This window comes from Equus przewalskii, chromosome 28 (assembly GCF_037783145.1).
Source record: "Equus przewalskii isolate Varuska chromosome 28, EquPr2, whole genome shotgun sequence".
Classification (NCBI taxonomy): domain Eukaryota; kingdom Metazoa; phylum Chordata; class Mammalia; order Perissodactyla; family Equidae; genus Equus; species Equus przewalskii.
The window spans coordinates 9781395-9803603 of NC_091858.1; positions in this window are offsets into that span (position 1 = coordinate 9781395).

Genomic DNA, 22209 nt, shown 5'->3' on the forward strand with positions numbered 1-22209 from the left:
GTGGTGGGGAGTGGGTGGGGGTCAAAATAAAACATGAGGTATGTGACACTAGCTTAATAAGTGATGAGAATGGTGTGTGTTAGCTACTCCTTGCAGCTTTTAACAAACCATACAGAGAGAGATAATGTCAGGAAAGTACAAACCGTACAAGCAGTAATGGAAGAAATACAGCTCACCTGAAGGAGACTCTCTTTTCTTGAAACCTACAGTCTAAGTTGACTCAGAGGCTAGAAATTTCAGGACTTAGAAGTTTCAAAATGCCTAAGAGAGCCTCCCATTGAATGTTCTTTGTCAGAAGCAAAGTTCAGAAAATGATGATGATTCCTGTGGTAGATTGATCTACTGGCCCTAATATTTTACCCTACCTGTATCCACACTGTTTGTCATGTGACTTGGCATCCTTCATGCTAAAGGTGGCCATATTTTTCCACCCCTTGCCTTTGGGCTTGGCTCTGTGGCTAGCTCTCCAAAGAAATGTGGGCAAAAGTGATAGTGGCCACATCTGAGAATGGGCCTTGAGAGGAACAGCAAATTACTACTATTGCAAAGATCCTCTTTTGCCTCTGTAATTGCCATGAGAAAAACTCCAGCTAGTGTGCTCATCCTAAGAGAATGAGAGACACATGAACTCAATCTATAGCTTAGAGTTATTCGGCTGAACACAACCTAGGTTAGCTGAACCTCAACCAATGGTGGACACATGAGTGAAATAAATCCTTAGTGTTGTGTGCCACTGAGATTTTGTGATTGCTGGCAATTACATGCTGGTAAACTTCCACACCTAAGCCTACAGTTTCAGATTGGCTCACAATAACCATCCTTAAATTAGGAGGAGAAAAAAAATGTGTTAAACACAGAGTACAGTTATTAAATGTGCAGATGAAGAATCATGACCAGACAAGATAATTGCTATTTTACCTTTCACATGCAAATTTCTGGAGGTAAAAAAACCAGAATCCTACTAAGTTTTGAGGAAATTACTTTGTCAATGGAACTATAAGTCTGGTATAAAAGCCTGTGATTGCCCCACTGATGATGCAACCTGAAAATCTCTGAAAATGGCACCCCCAAGATGTGGGCTGTGATAGCTGTGCAACCAAGAAGAGTGACATTTTTCCAATGCCTACTTCAGATTTATCCACAGACAATAATGGGCAAGTAAGAATTTCCCAGGGGGCAAAGTCAGAAGCAATGGGGATCATTGGAAAAAGGAATTCCTCCCAGACAACAGAACCAAAGTTTGACCAATGAATTTAAACTACTGCCAAGACAGTGGTTCTCCACCACTCTTTGCCTGCAGAGTTTCTTTTTCGCTATAGAACTATGACTCCTGTGTACCTCTGGCTCTTCCCTTCATCCAGTGGGAGATTTTAACACAACTACCCTGTTGCATACTGAGTATGTGTGGGAAGTTGGGGAGGATAAATTTTCTATTAGTTCATAGTCCATTAGATGCCAAAAACCACATCTAGATTATGTAGAAAGGACTGCTTGTCATCCAGAGATTCTGGACTTCCAGTTGTATACTGTAGCTGAATGGATTTGGGGTGGTACCCCCGGGGAAGTGGTCAATAAGAATATGAGGGAAAGAAGTTCTCATCAAATGGAATGCATATGGAAATGATGTTTAAAACTCCATATGACTTCCTTGAAAGACATATGCTGGCCATCCATTTTCTTTTTTCACTTTCTATAGACAGTAACACGAGACTACAGAGCCAGTGCCAGTGAGCCAGTCTTGACCTCACAAAAGAGGGGAACCTCTCCAGAACTTGTAATGCAATGAGAAGGAGACTAGATGCCTGAAAACTTTATGGAGCTGAGCCATCCACCCACCCTGGAATTTCCATCTTCCTCTAGACTGGACAAAAAAATGTTTTTTCTTCTTGTTTGATCACTAATTTTCTCTCTCTCATTCTTGCTTTCTTCCATAGCAACTTAGACTATTTATGAGTATATATTTGATTATATTTAACAATAAAAGTTCATACACAAATAATTACAGAACTGCTCTTAATTAGAAAAAATACATAATTTTTCAGCAGTGACTTTATGCTATAATCTGGATTTCTGCCAAATGAATTCAAGTTATTTTTATGTGTTTATTATCCATGGTTATTCATCTATTCCATTTTATACTACATTTACAGGCAGACGTCACAATGACAGGGAGATATTCTGAGAAATGCATCATTAGGTGAGTTCATCATTGTGCAAACATCATATAGTGTACTTACACAAACTTAAGCGGTATAGCCTACTACACACATAGGACTACTGTTGTATATGTGATCCATCATTGACGGAAACATTGTGTGGCATATGAGTGTATATTACATTTTCCTCTAATATGTTTTGATTTTCCAATAAAATGTGAGTCATGTTTAGCTATTGTCAAAATTAAAAATTTTTACAAATCCTAACTAAGAGAATTCCTGGTATTAAATGAGAATAATGGAATTCTTATTTCTAACACACAAGTTAAGGCCTTTCGTCACTTTATTTTTGAAGTAGAACTTATAGATCTGTATTTATCATAATGCTAAGAAATCTGGAAACATGAGTCTTAAATAAAAATTCAATAAGCTTAGGTCAAAATGGTAAGAGTCAACACTTCAGGCAGCAATAGAACTTTATTTGTTATATTAGTCTTTTCGCCTTTGGTTCCTTTCTATTAGAATTATTTCTAGCTTAAGAAACCCTAAGTTACTTGCAGCTCCAGACCAAGATGGAACAGATGCCCTTCTCCCTATTCCTCCCTCTAAGTACAACTAAAAACTCTGGACATTATATGTAAAACAATCATAAGACTGAAAGATGGAGAGAGGAAGCATACCATTTGGAACCTTAAGATCCAACGAATGACACAGTGTGAGTTTCCTGATTTTTCTTTTTGCCTCATACATCCCAGACTGTGTGCTAGAGAAGCCAGCAACCTGGAAACACCAAGAAAAGCAGGCAATAAAAGCACCATAGGAAGTCAGCTCCCTCTAACCAAAGTCAAGGAAAGAGGAAACCTAGCAAGACAGAAACTTTTTTGACAATAGCCATGCTACTTCAGACAAATGCCACAGAAGAAAAGCAGACTCGTCCTCACTCCTATCAGCAAAGGCCAAATGGTGAGCCTAGACTTCCACCCTCTCCAGGATGTAATGAAGTGCTCCAAACCCCAAACTGAGGCGGTGTCAGAGAATGCTGATGGGGGTGTCAAGACCTATGTGTCTGCCCAGGCATAATGTGGACCCATGGGTATCATGAACTTTCATCTCACCCAGCAGTAACAAGGCACCCTCCAAACTCTAACTGTGGTGGTATCAGAGGAGGCCATGTGAGAAGCTGGAACATTCACCGTTATCCAGAAGTAATAAGGCCTCCCCCCAATCCACAGTATCAATGGAGTCTACATGGGAAACAGTAATGAGGCACCTTACTGTTCCTATTTAAGGATGTGTCAGGCTGGTGGGGAGCCTGAAATCCCACCTCTGCCTAGCAGGAGCAAAGCACTCCTCTGTCCTCTGAAGTGTCAAAGGAGGTCTAGTGGGAAACCTAGACTTTAGCCCCCAATGGTGCTAATAAGGTGGCATCTCCTCTTGCCCCACCAGTGTGATGTCAGATGAGGCACAATAAAACAGAAGATTTAAATAACACAAAGGATCTTAAAATACCTAAGATGTCCAGAGCATAACCAAAAGTCACTCCTCCTTCCAAGAACCAGGGTAATCTCAACATAATGAGAAATGAACAAATGCCAAGATGATACAGATTTAGTAATTATCTAAAAGAGATTTTAAAGCATTCATCATAAAAAATGCTTCAACAAGCAAATAATTACAAACATGCCTGAAACAAACAAAAAAAAAAATAGAAAGTCTCAGCAAAGAAATAGAAGATATAGGTAAGAACCAAATGAAAGTTTAGATATGAAAAATAAAATAATTGAACTTGTAAAAATTCAATGGAGAAACTCAACAGCAAAATAGAACAGAGGAAAGAATCAGTGAATTTAAAGACAAATTAATAGAAATTACTCAATCTAAACAATAGAGAAAACAGACTGAAACAAAATAATGAAAAGAACCTCAAGGACTTGTGGGACTGTAACAAAATATCTAATATTTCTTCCACTGGAGTCCCAGAAAGAGAAGAGAAATAGGGTAGGACTTAAAAACAACTCAAAGAAATAATAGCTGAAATTTTCCCATATTTGAGAAATGGTATAAATCTATAGATTTAAGAAGTGTATCAAATTTAAAATAGGATAAATCCAAAGAAATACACATCATAAACTTTAGATAGCTAAAGACAAAGAAAAAATTCCTGAAGGTAACATGAGAGAAATTATACCTTCCCTATAGTGGACAACAACTTGAATAAAAAGGGTTTTCTCCCAGGAAACTGTAGAGGACAGAAGGAAGTGGCACAGAAATTTGCAAATGTTGAAAGAAAAGAACCATCAATCCATAATTCTATACCCAATGAAAATATCCTGCAGAAATGAAAGGGAAATCAAGACATTCTCAAATGCAGGAACAGTAAGAGAATTTGTTTTCAGTAGACCATCCCTAAAAGAATGGCAAACGGAAGTTCTGGACACAGAAAGGAAAAGATAAAAGAAGGATTCTTAGAACACCAAGACGGAAGAACAATGAAAAGGACAAAAATAGGGGTAAATCCCACAGACTTTCCTTCTTTCCTTGAATTTTCCAAATTACGTTGATAGTCAAAGCAGAGAACATAACATTATCTGATGTGGATCTCAATATACATAGGGGGGAAATTAAAGACAATTATATTATACATAGGAGAGGGTAAAGGAACTTAAAGAAAGGTAAGCCTTCTATACTTCACTCACGCTAGTAAAATGTTGGTGCCAGTAAATATTTACGGCGATGGAATAGTTCTGTATCCTGATTGTGATAGTGGTCATAAGAATCTACGCATGTGATAAAACAGCATAAAACTATACACACACATTCCTGGTTTTGACGTTGTACTACAGTTACACAAGATGCCACCATTAGGAAACAACTGGTGAAAGGTAATTAGGACCCTTCTATACTATCTTCAATTTCCTGTAAGTATATGATTATTTCAAAATTATAAAGTTAAAGAAATGAAAAGAAAATCTAAATCTACTGTGTTTAACAGACTAGACCATAACCAGTCTTATGACACCTCACTATCCATATCTTTCATCATTATTTTGTCAGGAAGTTTAAATTGAGGTGCTACAGGGATGTAAAGGTAGGAGGGAGAAGTACCTTCAGCAAATTCCTCTTGTTTAATTGTTAATGAAGATATATCAATATTTATGCCTAAATAAAATGTTTATTGCCTATTGTCTTTATGCTTTGCTAAATAAATACAATGGAGGAAGAGAGGAAGAGAAAACTTGGGAATGAGGAAATAATATAAAGAAAGTAGAAAATATAAACACTGACAACAATAGAAGGACAGAGTAAGGCTACGTAAACTACTCATATATTTCACTATTACATTAGTTTTATTTAGCTACAAATTTCATGAATCTTCAAGAATGTGTTGCTCTAAAGTAGAGTCTGAAATGGCATCTAAAAATTCTGTTACCCCTTTTAAATACTCTAAATCCTGACACTTCATATTTATAGACTTTCATTTCATTGAAAACTATAACCACACTAAAAAACACAGCTGTTCGATTTATCTATATAGTCCAGACTTGTGTCTGTTTCCTTCATCTTTACTTATTTTAGTTAAATTTTTAATTACTTTCCTCATTCTCTTCCCCTTCCTCATCACACAAACATGGCCTCAGCTTCTTAGTCCTTCTTGAGTTAATGGGGTCATAACTAAATGTAATTAAAAGGTTAAAAAATAAGTATTTCTATGCACTATCTGTGAAACCACAAAAATTCCCAGATGAGAGGAGATTACCAATGAGGAATTTCTCCCAATCTCAGGGTGACTTCATCAAACTTTGAAATGGCCTGAATTCTTCAACCTCTTTCTTAGGTAGAGTTGGCCACTTGAATACATATGAATAGAAATTCTTTTAAGAAAATCTCAGATTTTATTAAAAGTGCTGGAGGACATTGATATTCACAGAGAAACTCACTATTTGATTTCTTATTTAAAAGTCTCTCACTTCATTTCTTTGTTCATTTGTAAGAAAGATGGGACCAGGTTATAAGGTCTGGTAAGCTGATCCAGAGATGCAGCCAGTCCCTTAGAAGTGTAACTACCCCAGTGCTTACCCAAACACCTCTTCTCCGTGGATTATTCTGAAAAGATTCTGAAAAAGATTAAAAGGAAAGACGTGAAGGACAACTAATCTTCTCCTCCTCTTGTGCCCCTATCCCAATAATGGCACTGCTGCCAACCTAGCGGCCCCAGACAAAATCCTGGCTTTTCAATCACCGAGTTATGTTGGTTAAAGTTCTGATATATCCCTCAATATGTTCTTCTCTCTCACCATTCCCACTGCCAATACTCTGTTACTTAAAATACAGCCTCACCATGATCTTCACATCCTCCATTCACTACCTCACCCCAATACAGTCTTTACTGAAGCCAGGATAACCCATCTGAAACATGTACATTATCTCTCCACTGAAAATCCACCAAGGCTTATCTTTGTGAAAAATACAAAGTCCAAACTCTTTTGTGTGCCTTTTGCAATATATTTTCCTAAAAGTTGGAAAGAACTTAAACTTCTCCTTTAAATTTTACATATATAGAAAAAATAAGGACTCTGTAATTTCATACCATTTTAATGTCCATTAAAGCCACTGACATAACAAGGTGCTATATCCACAACTACTTCCATAAACACACTCCAGAAACTCCAGAAAACAGAGGAACAAACCATACTGTCCTATATGATTTGAAAATATAAACTAAATCATCCTCCAAACATCATTAGGGGTCAGATTCTCCATACTCTACATACACGTTTCTTTCGTCTGAATAAATACACTACCCCAACCTCAGATACAGTAACATCCCTGAATTGTATGCTGGCAGAAACCATCTTCACCAGATGAGAAAACATCCCCCAAACTCTCAAGTTTCATCCAGTGTTTAGTTTTCACCAATTGCATGTTTATTACAGTCAGAAATTATACATAAAAAGTTATGCAATTACGAACAAGTTTATGCCACACCATCTATAAGCTGCCTTGTTCCTCTTTAAGCGATTGCAATTCAACAAGTAGAATATTTATTTCTATCTAATGCAATCATCAAAAATAAAACAAAAAATAAAACTATTTTTAAATTTCTACAGCGTAGAATTGTTGCTATTATGTACAACTCTAAACATCCTCCCAGGACTCAAGTAAAAAGAACACTACTTTCTGAGTATCTATAGAGGTGCAAGAATTTGTTTAGGATACTTGCTACTAATATCTAGGTGGGAACTGCTCACCTAACAATTTAATTTTTCCCATTTAAAGACGGCAGTGTCCACCAACACACACCTTACATCCACAGCACGGGACATCCCATTTTCAAGGACTACGACGAGTAAAGTCTTTCAATTATTTGATGAATAGACAGAAGGAAACCCCCTTTTTTACTCTTGGTCAGTAAACAAACCCAGAGAGAATAGCTTTCCAGCATGTTGAAGATGCTCTGGCAGATCATTAATCCCAGGAAAATCTCTCCAAACTTACTGATGCGTGGATTCCATTTTCAAATTTCTCATTAGTTCCTCTTTATGGATTAAATGCTGATGTTCACGAGTGAATGCACACAGCTTCAGCTGATGGATGTAATTGGGTTGTAATGGATTTTAGCTGCTGTTCCTTCTGATCTAGCCAATTTGAAATGCAGTATCAATGTATTCTCCCCATCTCTCGGTAGGGAATGAGAAATTGAAACCTACAAGATGAAATTTATCAACTTTCATAAAGTCAGCTTCAACCATCATAAAACTGTTAAACTTCTCATTATCATTCTACCGCAGTTATTTCTCGAACTCTGGTCTGGCAGTCAAAATATTAAAGTGTATTTGGAATAAGTAAAGTTGATCCTTCAATATTCTGTGTGTCCTCAAGATTGATTTAGGTGCTGTAAATATTACCAAGTGAAGATGACATTAACACAGCAAAATTTAACACCAGAAACATAAAATGACAAGAAAAGATTTAAAGGTTGCAAAACCTTCTGCAATTTTATATTTAAAAACATGATTTGCAGCTACACCAGGTTCAATAACAAAGATTACATGTTTCAAAGTCTTAAAAATTGCTCCTGATCTGTTCTTCTGGTGTTGGATTCCTGTGTCTCTTGGCACCGAAACATCTAGTGATGAATGGAGGACACGGATTGGGGAGAACCCAAGTTGTTAGCTGTCACGGTCACCGTTCATTTTTTACATTGTTATATGTGTGTGTGTTTTTCAAATCCCAACTAGTATTTTCCTGTAGCTATATATTCATGAGCACTGTAACAGTGAGGTCAGAATTTAATTGAGCTGAAATAGATTAACTTTATTTTTATCACTAATAGTGTAAAATGAAAGATATAGTGAAACAGCTATTCTATTAAAAATTTTCAGTGAAAGCTATTATGAGAAAACAATCCTCTATTGCTATCTTCTTTAAACCCTCCGATTAATGCAGAAATTCAAGATTCGCATACAATTCTAAAGTTTACTTAAATAATGCAAAGAACATTGTAAAATACCACTAGACATTTACATACCACTTCTATTTTATTCTACAGAGAATCACAGATAAAATTAGAGAACATAGGCTAGTTAGAGAGAGAGAAAAAAAATACTCTCTAGTCCTTATCAGTTGAGTCTCTGAATTTAAACGTTTTCTTTGTATTGTGCATTTTATAAAACTATAAAAAGGCAACTATTCTTTGGATTCATAAAAGTTAGCGATCTAAAATGACATGGCTGTGAGGAAATAGAAACTATTAATGTCTTATTTGCTTTTTATAAATAATACTAATTAGCACATACATTTCACTTAGCATCTTCAAAACACTTGAAAAACATTAAGTAATTTATTAATTAAAGAGAAGACCATGATGAGCCTAATTGGAATCTCCCTAAGGACACTCAATACCTCTTGTTTTAAGCAGGTTTTGAAATAACAAGAATAACCTTTCTTGTGATATTTGACTGCCAGTTCGAGCCCGGAAAGTACCTGGGTGCATGACAATTAGATGTTTTTAAAAAGGTCAATTGGATTTTGTGTAACCTCCAAAATCAGAAGTTAAATTTTTTCTGATATTTCTCTCTCTCTCTCGTTACATGCACACACACATACACACACATACAAACACACACCCAACTGGATTACTCTGCCAAATAAAAATCTTCCCTCCCACTCAAAAGACTATTCCAGAACCAAATTTATGACTAATGATTTTAACACCCAACCAAACCTACATAGGAAGGCATGCATTTTAAAGAAAAAAATAGCTTGATTCAGTCTTGTAAATTAATATTAAAATCAGTCATTATTTTCGATGAAGACAATCTCTTCCTTTTCTCACCCACAGGAGAAAAATTAACTCAGAGAAGTAATTTGTTTTTCTGAAAAGGCGAGGACATCGTATTGACAAAAAATGAAATTTAATTTCTTAATCATTCATCATTTTTATTTGTACCTGACAAAGATTTAAAATTAAATACTCTTTCTTATTGGGAAAAACCACTTTTCAAACACAATAAAAGCTCAGAGAAAAAATTATATATGAATCTCATAGCCTTTCCAAAAACCTTATGTTGCTGAACTGCTCTAGTGTCAGGTAAGCTCCTCAAGGTGACTGACTGAAGCAGCACCACAAGAAAGGTGAACCCAGCAACACTGTCTTCTCTTCATTCTAGAATCTTCCTCTTATCAATAAACGACTTTCAAAGAGAAGAGAGTAAAGAAGGTCTGTTACGCACGTAATAAACAATCTTTAATCCAGTGATATTTCAAATAAAGTTCAGAATTGCCTTTTTAGGAAGCATTTGTACTACTAAAAAAATAATCCAATTTAATATTAAATATTCACCAATTATTTTTTATTAAAAAATAATATTAGCTAGCCTGACCACCTCTCTCATTATCTACACTGGATGAAATACATTTTGCCTATTTCTGAAAATCAAGCCCTCACTCATAAGGTGAAGGTGGGCCATAATTAGGTTGAAATAATTAAAAGAAAAATGTGCTCAGTGCTCTGAGAATAATTCCAAAAGAGAATTTCAAAAACAAAATAATCACTTAGATGTCTTTAGATATGCTTATATTTTGGGAATTTTATTAGAAACGAATTTAAATCATTTGGGAAGGTTTTGTACATACTTACTCTAACGATGTTGTCTTTTCTCAAAAAGTCATAATTTTACCTCTCCACCTGATAATCGACAGTTTGTACATCTTTTTCATCATTCATGATTCCCTGTTTCACCTTGGAAGTATCAAGACTTGTTTCACACAACTGGCTCCATATGCAATACCGCAGGCCAAACAAAGCATCACTTTCCTCAGATCTCATCGTCACCATGCCTGTGCCATTTGGATGAGGTGAAGAGAGACTCCATACCTTTCATCTGGAGCTTTGAAAACAAAGCTAGCTCATTTCATTCATAACATGGAAAATATAACTCAATGGTATTTAACTTTTCTATATTTAAAAATAGATCTGGGTTGATTTGTTTTGGGTTCCAGGATAATCCTTGCATTCTTTAAAACTAATAATGCAAAAAAACAAGACCTTCTCTCCAGTAGGATGTCTACGTCTGTAATGTACCTACAGAGAGACTATAAAGCTGAGGTGAAGAAAGGGAGAGAGAAAGGTAATGGTGAAACTGTAGGAGTCAGGGGGTCAAGGTATCAGATAGACTTGCACAATTTTTCACCAATGATTTGAACTTGAAATGGTCAATGTTATTATGAAAAGTTATTAGGAAAATTGTACAGGAACACCAGGAGCAAAGAAAAGACCAGAAAGGAAGATCTGACCTGGGTACCAATTTTTGTTGTTGTTTTCCTTTTCCTTTATATCTGTTAAATCTGCTTTAAGCATAAACATGGGATTAGTGAAAGACTAAAACAAAGGAAAATTCTAAAGTGAAAGACTGAAACAAAGGAAGTGTATTTTTAAATACATTTAAAAAGCTAACAATAGTAAATGAGTATGAGATATTATATGCTTTTTCTCTGACTTTTGATTGTTCTTCTGACTTCTAAAATTAGATTGGTTTATGTTGGAGAAGTTTCTCTGCTTTATAAGCTTTCTTTCTCTGCTAATCTAGACTCAGTCAATCTCTACACAATGGTTAGTATTTCCTGGGCATCCAGCAAATATTCATCAGCCTATATAGTTTAAATTATCCATATAGATTTGTACAGATTAAATTATTAGCTTGCATTGTTGGGAAGCAAGTCTCCACTTTTTCCTACCCCCAAACATGTAACTTAAGAAACCTTGAACTAATTATTCAATTTCAGCCAATACAGAGCCGAAACTTCATAGCTTTATTATCTTTATTATAAAGCTCTTCAGTCTCACTTCAAAGGCAGTTGAAAGATTGGCATCAACACTAAATTGTTCAGCAAGGACACTTTGCACTAAACTCTTTTTATGCTCCTCAGCACTGAACCTTTCTTATCTGTCCAGATTATGCAAAATTAATCAATCCTTTGAAACAGCAGTGAGATATTGTTTCCTTCAGGTAAGAAGAATGATTCAAAGGAATAGAATTGATCTTTTAGTCTACTTAGAGAGGAGAAATGTAGGGAGGATCCAGAGGGATAACGAAATCCCTCATTCTACTTCTTACTGCCTTTCTGTTTCACTTATGGACAACCTCTAAGTTTTTCTGATGGGAAAAAAAAAAAAAACTTTTACAGGAAGGAACAAACAGAATCTCTTTCAGCTTCCAAGAAACTCCTCAAAATAACACCTCATCAATAGTGAGAACACCGCTTGGTAACTGCGTCAGACAAATCAGTTGCTCGCATCATGTTTACCACCACGTATTTCGCTGTGCCCAGTAAATAGATTACACATTTCATTAGCATTTGTCCAAATTTAACCTCTCACACTTTTTCTGATGAATACCATGACTCTCAATCTCTCTCCCTTTCTCTCCCTTACACACAGACTCACAATCACTCACACGTACAATTGCACTATTCTTCATATTTGGCCACAACTTTCTTTACCTGAGAGATTCGAATATATATATGTATATGACTATATACATAGCTAAACCCCTTTATGATTAGCGAAGAAAGGAGAACTCGCCTCGGGGCACAGGCAGACATGCTTATCATTGTTAATTTAATTGTATACTTCACTCTTGACCCCATAAGGTATGACTGCCATTAGTCTAGAGGGCCAGCCAGCACAGAAATTCAGAGGAAGAGATTGGAGGGTTTGGATCCAAATCCTTTATTCGTCACTGGAGAACGCCAACGAAAAAAATAAAAAGATCTGCCCTCCTGGAATTTATTTTCTAGTGAGGGACAGTAGAAAATAAACAGTAAACAAAATAGACAAGTTAAATACTATACTATGTTAGAATCTAACTGTTACGGAAAATAGAATCAAGTGAGGGGGATTGGCAGTATGAAGGGCTGTCTCATGAGAAAATGACAATGAATAGTCTTGAAAAAAGCCGAAGAGGTAACCGTTAGATATTTGGAGGGAGAGGATTGTAGGCAACATGGCTACCATGGTCATTTGTGCATGTTGTGCTGCACGACCTGAACAACCTGCACAGTATTTTTGCCAGGCAGAGAGAGTAGCGCCCGCAAAGTGTTGTGGTGGACGTGTACCTCACAGATTCATGAGAATGGGAGATCGCTGCTGCTGGAGCAGATAAAGCAAAAGGTGTAGTAGAGAGAAATAAGATGAGAGAAGACATAGGAGCTCAAACGAGCCTGAGTTTCTTTTTTATTATCCATTCTGATTGGTCTTACTGAGGACCCCATAGGTAGAAGGCATGTTTGAAAACAAAGCTTACCCCAAGGGGATCTTGCTGATGGCCTTGGCTCATGGACATTATCAGTTTTGACTGGTGCACTAATGACCCCAGAAGATGAAGAGGCAGTGTGATAGCATGAAATGAGTACATAGTTTTGTATCAGATAAACTGTTTTGAATTTTGCCTCCATCATTTACTAGATGTAACACCACAGTTTGTTAGTTTGATGTCAAGGCAATGCAGCAAACGCGTTAGTTCTTACTGGATAATGTAATGTAACAAGACTCAAAATAAAAGAAATATACTTAGAGCTTTAAGCCTCAAGCAGCTTGTAGTAGAGAGAAAGAGTTGGCAAGTTTTTTCTGTAAAGGATCAGAGAGTAAATATTTTAGACTTAGTGGGCCATTTGGTCTCTGTCAGAACTACTCAATTCTGCCACTGTAGCACAAAAGCAACCAAAGACAATATGAAATGAATGGGTATGACTATCTTCCAATAAAACATAAGATACAGGGGCCGGCACCATGGCCGAGTGGTTAAGTTCGTGCACTGTGCTTCAGTGTCCCAGGGTTTCCCCATTTCAAATCCTGGGGGCTGACATGGCACTGCTTGTTAAGCCACGCTGAGGTGGCATCCCACATGCCACAACCAGAAGGACCCATAACTAAAAATAAACAACTATGTAACCAGGGGGCTTTTGGAGTAAAAGGAAAAATAAAATCTTAAAAAAAAAAAACAACATAATATCCAAAAGCAGACAGCAGTTCAAGTTTCAGCCATACACTGTAGTTTTCAACCCCTGATCTAGAGCATCATTATCTGAGAGAACTTTCTGTGATTATGGGATGTCGTATATCTCCATTGTCTAATACAGCAGCCAATAGCCATACGTGGCTGTTGAACTTGTGCAATGCTGACTAGTTGACTGAGGAACTACATTTAAAATTTTATTTAATTTTAATTAAAATAGCCACACGACACTAGTGGTTACTGTAGTGAACAGCTGTGGTCTAAAAGAAAAGATAGGCACAAGAAAATATTTGTATATTTTATTAAAAGGCTACATTAAAAATAAAAAAAAAATCATATCAATGCCAACAAGAAGTAAGTAGTAAGTAGTCTATTTCATAAACTAAGCAGTATTTGAAATGGGTCTTGAGAAATGAGTAGACTTTGGTAGGCTTTATTTGAAATGGGTCTTGAGAAATGAGTAGACTTTGGTAGGCTTTCTAACCTTGCTTGAAAAACCAAACTAGAAATAACCAAAGTGGCAATAGAGACTCTTTACAATGTAATTCTCCGTTTAGTAACAAAACCTCATAATTGAGAAGTTCTTTATACCTAGAGCCACTTGTTAGGCCCTCTGCTGTTTTCCAAGTTTACTGTATTACAATAGAAAAGGTACAGGCTGTAGGGTAGGAAGAACTGATTTAAAGCTTTGTTCTGCATTTTACTCATCATGTGAATTTAGATAAGTCCCTTTACCATTCTGAGCAGCACTTTTCTCTTCTTTAAAATAGAAAAGATAGTACAGATATCTTAAGTCATTTGTAAAAATTAAAGATGATTCAATTATAGTGCTTAGGATAATGCTAAGAACTTGGGATTCAACTACTGAGTTATTATTACATCATAAATATAATTTCAATCAATTCTCACCACTCTGTGTGTGTAAGGAAGAGTAGGCATTATTGTCTCCATTTTTTTGTAAGAGAGTTATTTGTGTATGACACGTCAAAGTGTCTTCCACAAGACTGCATAGCACGTAAATGGTACAATAAAGTTTGGAAGACTCAGCACCCCTTGTTCCCATTCCAGCGACTTTTCACTGCCTGTTATCAACCCCTTTGTCAAGACAAACTAGTGAAATATTTGGAATATCAGCTCTAGACTACATCTGTCATCTCAATGGTTTGTAAGCCATATTCACACTGATGGGGCTTCATCTAACTAGTCTCTTATGTTTACCATTCAGATTTCCTGTTTTGACATGAAAACTGTCCAGACTTCATTTCATTATTTAAACAATTTTTACAAGATATCTCCATGTGTATAATCATGAATCAGTGCCTCAGTCAAGAGCAATGAATTTTGATATTCAGAAGCATTATGTAAAACAAGCCCAACATGCTAATACCTAGGGCTTTATATCTTAAGCCTTCCTTGACATGGGTTTGTGGTAAGTCCTGTCCTTTCTAACAACTTATGTTTAATTTATGTTTTCAAAGTGAATCAACAAATTGCTTAAAATATAAGCAATTTCATTTCATGCCATCTCTAACTCCCGCTTATTTCCTAACACTCATAAACACAGGCATGGAGAAACATAATAGTCTTTCATATTTCCAAACAAAAAGTAATAAGAGGACATATATAAGTGTAGGCCTGTGTTTTCTTTCCTTTCATCAAAGCAGAACTTAGATTAATAATGACAACTACTGTTGAAAGTATATATGTCGGAAAGTAGGAAATTTTTGCATTTGACTTACTCTGTCCCCTCATTCTACTCAATTTTGAAATCTCCCTTGTCAAATAAGATTCTCCAATTCCAGCTTATCCTTGTGGGATTATATCCCTCTGGGTGGTGTGTGAAAAGAAATTCACTGATTATCGCAGAGGTATTTACACAGGTCCTACTGAAATGATGATGTTTCAAGTGGAAGGAAATGCTGCCTACCTCAGGGATGAAAACAACTGGATTACCCTTCTCTTTCCAAAGACTCCTCCATCGTTTTCTTTCTTGTAACAGGATAAAGTATAATAAATGTTCCTTCATCTGTCTGATGTTACCTTGCTATCTCTTCAGGGGATTTGAGTTTGGGACCCAACCCATCATGCCATTGGAGGGAAAACTGAAAGGGGGATGAAGTAACAAAAGAAAAATGTCAACTTTCTGGTTTCTCAGTAGTTTTTTTCACTATTCCTTTGAACTAGACAATTTTGTGTGTTCCCAAATTAACCTGAACCTGCAATGAACTTTCATCCATTCAAAATTATCATAACATGTATAGCTCCACACTTTTATTTTAGTCACTTCAAAGAGAATTTTAGAAAGGTATAATGGAAAGAAACATTGAAGTCATTGGAAAATTTAACTCAGTTACTTATTTTATTCAATTCATTCATTCATTATAGATGGCCCAACAGAGGTCCATAAAGGTGAAGTTCCTCACCAAAAGTTTGATGCTAATTAATAGCAGAACTGTGTTTAGCAACCATGTCTTAAGAGTTCCAGTGCAGTACTTATTCTATTACACAGACTGCTCCTTTTGTATATAGGTATCTTCAAGAATATACCATAGCTTTGTTTGTATGTTTGTTATTGTTAAGAAGAAACATAATGTTTAGAGTCTTTTTGGATAAAAATTTCTTCCTATAAGCAAACTATATGTCTTAGGAAGTTAAAACATAGCCTTCATAAAGTTCACAGTATTGGGAAATGATAGAATGTTTGTTGTTGCCTTGGTGACTTCTCATAGATTCCCCTTCTCATATACTTTCCTGTCTGTTTCACAAATTCAAATTTGTCAGTTGTTCCTAGCCTAAGTCCATAAAGATTTCCCTGAAGAACCCAGCCTTCATTGATTTCCCCCTATACTCAATCCTACACATGTTAACCCTAAATTATGCACTCATATAGTGCATATTAATCTTGTGCTCCCAGCTAGCCTGTATTTAACATCTACCTGGAAAGGGATGAATCCATGATACATAGCTTGTTCTGGTGCCATGATAGGGAAACTCTTTCTCAATTATATACGAATTTGAAGGACTAAATTAGCCTTCAATGATGTTAAAGAGAGTCTGCAACTTCCCAAATTACTCTGAAATACTCTTCGTACCTAGTTTATTAATTAGGTGGACGAGCCTCAAAGTCTACTCTAAGTTTGAATGCTGTTACTTCATTAGTATTCTTGCTCCCAAAAGACCTTACTACATTTAGCTGAGCCAACAGTCTTCACAAACATTGATGTTTCATTCACATCACAGTTTGGGAAACTTGTTTTTTCTCTTAACGGCTGAAAATAAGACTTTAAAGGAAAATCTCCATGGGAAGTCTAGCATTGCTTAGGAATTAATAATCTGTGGCTGCCAGAAAACATTACTTGATTATCAGTTTGAATTATCTTTTGCTCCTTAGTTTCATCCAATTAAGTATTTCTTTTATTCCCCTGGACCACCCCAGACCATTGTTCTCCCTCCTGACTGTCTCTATATCTTTCAACTATTTGGCAAGTTTCACATTTTGATTGATCTCCCTTTTTTTTCTTCATCCTCAAGTGCTAACTTCTATCTTCAATGGGTTCTTGTCTATTGTTATTTGAGATTAAATCAATGAATATTACAAAAGCTAAAGAATTCTTTAACAAGCTTCTTTGCCTCTCCCTTCACCTTCTTACAAAGGATTTTTTTCCATTTTATCACTTTCCTTCCAAAAGTACCATATACCTTAATTAAATTATTATAACTCTTTTGAGGAATAGGAATAAATCTTCATTTGTTTTCTTTATTAGCATTCGATCTGCTTTTGTTAATTGTGTAAATGTTCCCCGTAGGCAGAAAAGCAATATAACTCAAATGAAGCAAGGCTTTTTGTTAAGGATAGTCAATTTGATTAACATCACCGTCAATATGATGAATGGAAGCATTTTGGAACAAGTTGCCCAGTAACTTGAAATTGACAATATAATGTGTGTGTCGTTAGGACTAGAACAATAAATTCAACCATGTATCATAGCATTGATCTGGAATGCTTCTTAGTCTGGAATAAAATAATGATTCTCTGCATTTACATAATATCATTCATTCTTAGATTCAAAGCCCATACATACATAGACTTTATCATATTGATGCCTAAATGACTTCAAGTGAACTTCATCAGTGCTGAAGGAGTAAAACGTAATTCAGGGATACAGATTCAGGGCTTATAGTGATAGAAATTGATTACCGCTGTATGGCTAATGCAATGTGGTTAATAAGGAAGGGTTTATAGCAAATATAAGTAAATGTTCATGGGAACCAATTAAAATGCAAACCAAGAAATTGCAAACTTCTAACTATCAACTTTCTCTGTGTCAACCAAATTTTACCAATGTTCAACTATGGATAAATGTCTGAGTAACAAAGTTTCTTGTGAAAAAGGAGAAGTAGATAGAAGAAAATGTACCTAAGGATTGGACTAAGAATGCTGTAAAAATTAACTTTCTTCTAAGATGCCAGTTCTCATTAGTGGATCCCTTCTATCTTCTATAAACTAAGGTTCTAGAGCTTAGGAAAGCAGGAAATAAAGAATATATTTTGGGTTTTGTTCAATGTTTTTCTGTAGTTGTTGTTTCATTGTGTGTATTACTTTTTTCTTTTTAAGGAAGTTTGAGACACAATTTTATTTACTGGGAAAGAGAAGGTAATTTAGAAAAATAAAACCCCATCAAGTGAAACATCAATAAAAGGGAGACAGACAAAGAGACAAGAATCTTTTGTGAATCATTTGTTTACCTGACATAAATATGAAATCACCATAACTGATAAACAGAGAAGCAGCAGTAACTAAATTAATTTCTCCTATATGAAAGGAATCATTAATTTAAAGAAACATATAAAGGCTTTGCATGTGAAATCAAACTACTTCTTTTCCAGGCTTCCTACAAAGGAGCAAACCGATTCCTAAAATTAACAAGTTCGTTTAAATCTGGATCAAATTATCATAAATAAATAGCAGCCCTTTGTCCAAATTCTTGGTGTCATAAACAATTATTAAGATATCTGGATTTCTCTGTTATCATTTTTTTTCTCCCCAAAGCCCCAGCGCATGGATGTATATCCTAGTTGAAAGTCCTTCGAGTTCTTTATGTGAGCCACTGCCAAAACATGGCAACCGACAGATGAACAGTGTGGGTCCACGACCGGGAATTGAACTTGGGCCACTGAAGGGATCAGAGCACCAAACTTTAACCACTAGACCATCAGGGTTGGCTCTCTGTTATAATTTTAATTTCACTACATTCTATTTATCACCTCTAGGACTTACTGTTAGACTCTTTGAAGAAACTACCATATATTCCTGTTTTGGTAAACTGACATATGCAAACAAAACATGGACAACTTATTTTTAAGAGACCTAGAAGAAATTCTGTTGTAGGCTAATAAATTGGTTCCAGGCTATAAATTCTTGGAGGTAAATGCAGCTTTTAGTGCTAAGATAAATTATATACAAATGTAGAACAAGCATCTTCAGGGAAAAGAGAAGTTTAAAAGTACTTTGGGGGAAAAAAAGAGTAAAACAGCTAAATTGAAATCTCCTAACAGTCTTTCTTCTAATCACAGTTTTCCCAACGGTTACTTTATTTCCCCCTATTTCTTCAATGGAGTATAAAAGATACTGAAGAACCAGAATATGAAAAGTCAGTGGATTCCTTTCTACTTTAGAATATGCCAGGTCTGTCTTGTTAGGGTTAAGATTAAGTAAAAGAACAGCTTATCACAGAAGAAAAATAGCAAATTTTGAATATTAGGCAAAACAAGTGGGAAGTCTTGAAATGTATGGACAAGGCTCAAAGCAAATTGGAAATGATAGTCAACTTAATTCAAGAAGGAAACTGTGAAACAGTGATCCTAAACATTTCAGCATTGAGATACCTATATTCTGAGGTAACTGTATTTCTTTAAATCTTGTTCTAAATTACGTCTAATAAGAAGACAGTAGATACAGTCAATATATTTTTACACTATTTTTAAAATGTGTCTTTAAATCTACTTAGTTGTTTTACACATTATTCCAGAATTTGAAATGTCTGCGATTTTTTTAAATTTAAAAACAATTGAAAGTAGAAAAGTGTATGTCCTCTTCCGATTTAATTAATACTATATATAGAAGGCTTGAATGTTCTGATGATGAAAACCAAGATATTGTTTACCTGGTGGTGATGTATCTTTATTTCACGTAAAGTACCCAGGTGAAAAATAAAGGCTGTGATTTCATAGGTTTGAGATTGAAAAAGCATCTTTGTAGAGGTTGATGTCACAGACTGCATCAGGACTTTTTCTGTGCTGTTTTCAATGTTTCTTGAACGAATTTGGGGTGTTATCACTTTTTTTCCAATGCACACATTTAACATCATCCTTGTATGGAAGATTCAGATCGCCTAAGAACAAGCAAACAAAAAATGAGCTACCACCGAAAAGAGGGAGAAAGGGTCATTTGCCCTGGCTTCTGCATTTCTTTTGATCATATCCTTTCTCCCTCAGCAAATGGCCTTTACCCTCAGTGCTCAGATAAGTGAAGAGACCCAATGCCAAATTCACCTATTTTGTTGTCCCATTCTCCTTCTGGGTCATTGTCCCTTAGCCCTGAATCTCTGCCCTCAGGAAGGAATCCAGGCTAGTGACCTTTCCTTTTTTCTCTTTTTCAGAAGCTTCTTGCTGTCAGCACTCTTGCTCATCTCTTTAGTCCAAGTGTGCCCCTTACAAAAATATCTACTGACCCTGACCTTTGAAAAGGGCAAAAGGGGTTTTTAGCTGGAGCGAACAGGGAGGAAATGAAAGGCTTGACAGTCTCCATGGAACCCAACGATACTAAAATTTCTCAAGGTGCCACCCCTCTCTCTCAGTTTGCCAGGTCACTGTGCCTCTGAAACAACTAGAGCTAGTAAATCTGCAGTGGAAGGAAATAGTTCTCAAAGGGTAAATTAGAGCCTTTAAAAGAAGAAGGAAAACTCGTCATCTTTCAACCTAACTTTCCTTGGCAGAAGTAGCCTTTAAGAATTCCCTTTAAATGAGTGCTCGACTTCTGGCAGGCTTCTTGTGATGCAGCTCCCTTTGTTCAGGAATGATTATTTAAGCTTACCAGTTTAGCCTTACAGCACAGTTTTCAGGAAAACTTTGTATCTTCCATCTTCTTTCTTCTTATCCCAAAACAGATTTTTCTTCCCAATATAACATCACTTTCCAGGGAACTGAACTACCTCCAGTATTGTATTCATGACTGCCTTAAGACTTGAACTTTTTGTTTATCACAAATGCACACATAATTTGTTTCTCTCTCTCTCTCACAAACGTACAAGTAATATGTAAGTTAAAGAATGTGTTTAACTGCACCTTTCCTTTCAAAATCAGTGCATGACTTTTGATGCAATATTTAATTAGCAGCAATACGGCAAAAGATAGCTGACTTTTAGAAACTATAAACCCACATACAGGCGGTGTCTCCCTTCCCCTCTCATTATCTCTCGTGTGTGTTTTAATTAAATATCCCCGGGTCCTAGTGATACTGGAGATGTTTAACACAATACCCGTTCATTAGAAATGCTTTATACTTATCACATCTTGAAGATGGACTTATCAGCTCTTTCTTTCAACCACATGTCTCAGATTAATATGCATTGTGAGAGAACTTATTTGACAGGTTCAGAAGGGTCGAGCAGCAAAGAGATAACATTACGAATCCCACTAGAATTAGTAGGAAAAAAAAAAAGCACAGTGGCTGCACTAAGTCATAGTCAATAGTTCAGTTTGAATGAGTACATGTGCTATTATCTCATAAGCATATAAAGAGAGAAGGAAAAAGATAAAAGAGCTGTATTTTCCACCTGTTGGCACATCTATGGGCTTATTCTAATCCCCATCTCTTTCCATGCCCTTCAAGAGAGCTTATTAGTTTAGCTCGGGTGGGCCCACTGAGCTTGGGTATTTTAGATGACTGCTAATGAGACAGCATTAGGGACTCATAACAATCCCAATCCACAAAATACCGTAGATGCCCCATTTCATTCATATGGTACAGGTGGCAGAACATTTTGCCACTGGGCCTGTGTTGTCTTTCTCACTTGATAGCTCCATCTGCCCCTCCTGTGGAGCTGCCTGGGTGACAGCAAGATCACCAGGAAAAGAGCAATGCGATGGAGAGGCTCCCACCCGATCACTGCCACTCCACGCATGCTGTCATCCTCACTCCCCTCCTACTTGTAGACTCTGTACAGGAGAAATCTCCTGAGTCCACTCCCCCCACCTTCCCCACCACTCCCACTTCAAGCATCGACATGTGCCCTGGTGTGTTCAGAGACATCAGGGGAAAGTTTGAGCCAACACTGTAAGAGTAAAGCAGACAGTAATGACAGATTGGTCAATGACACTTAGAGCCACCCAGAGTAATTTGCAAAATTTTCTTTGCCTCCAAAACATTTTGCCATTGGCACTTGCCAAAAAGAGATGCTTTCTCATTTTTATGAAAAGTTCAAGGTAAAAATAAAAATGTTTATTGAAACAGATGAGGTACATTTGACCCTACAGAA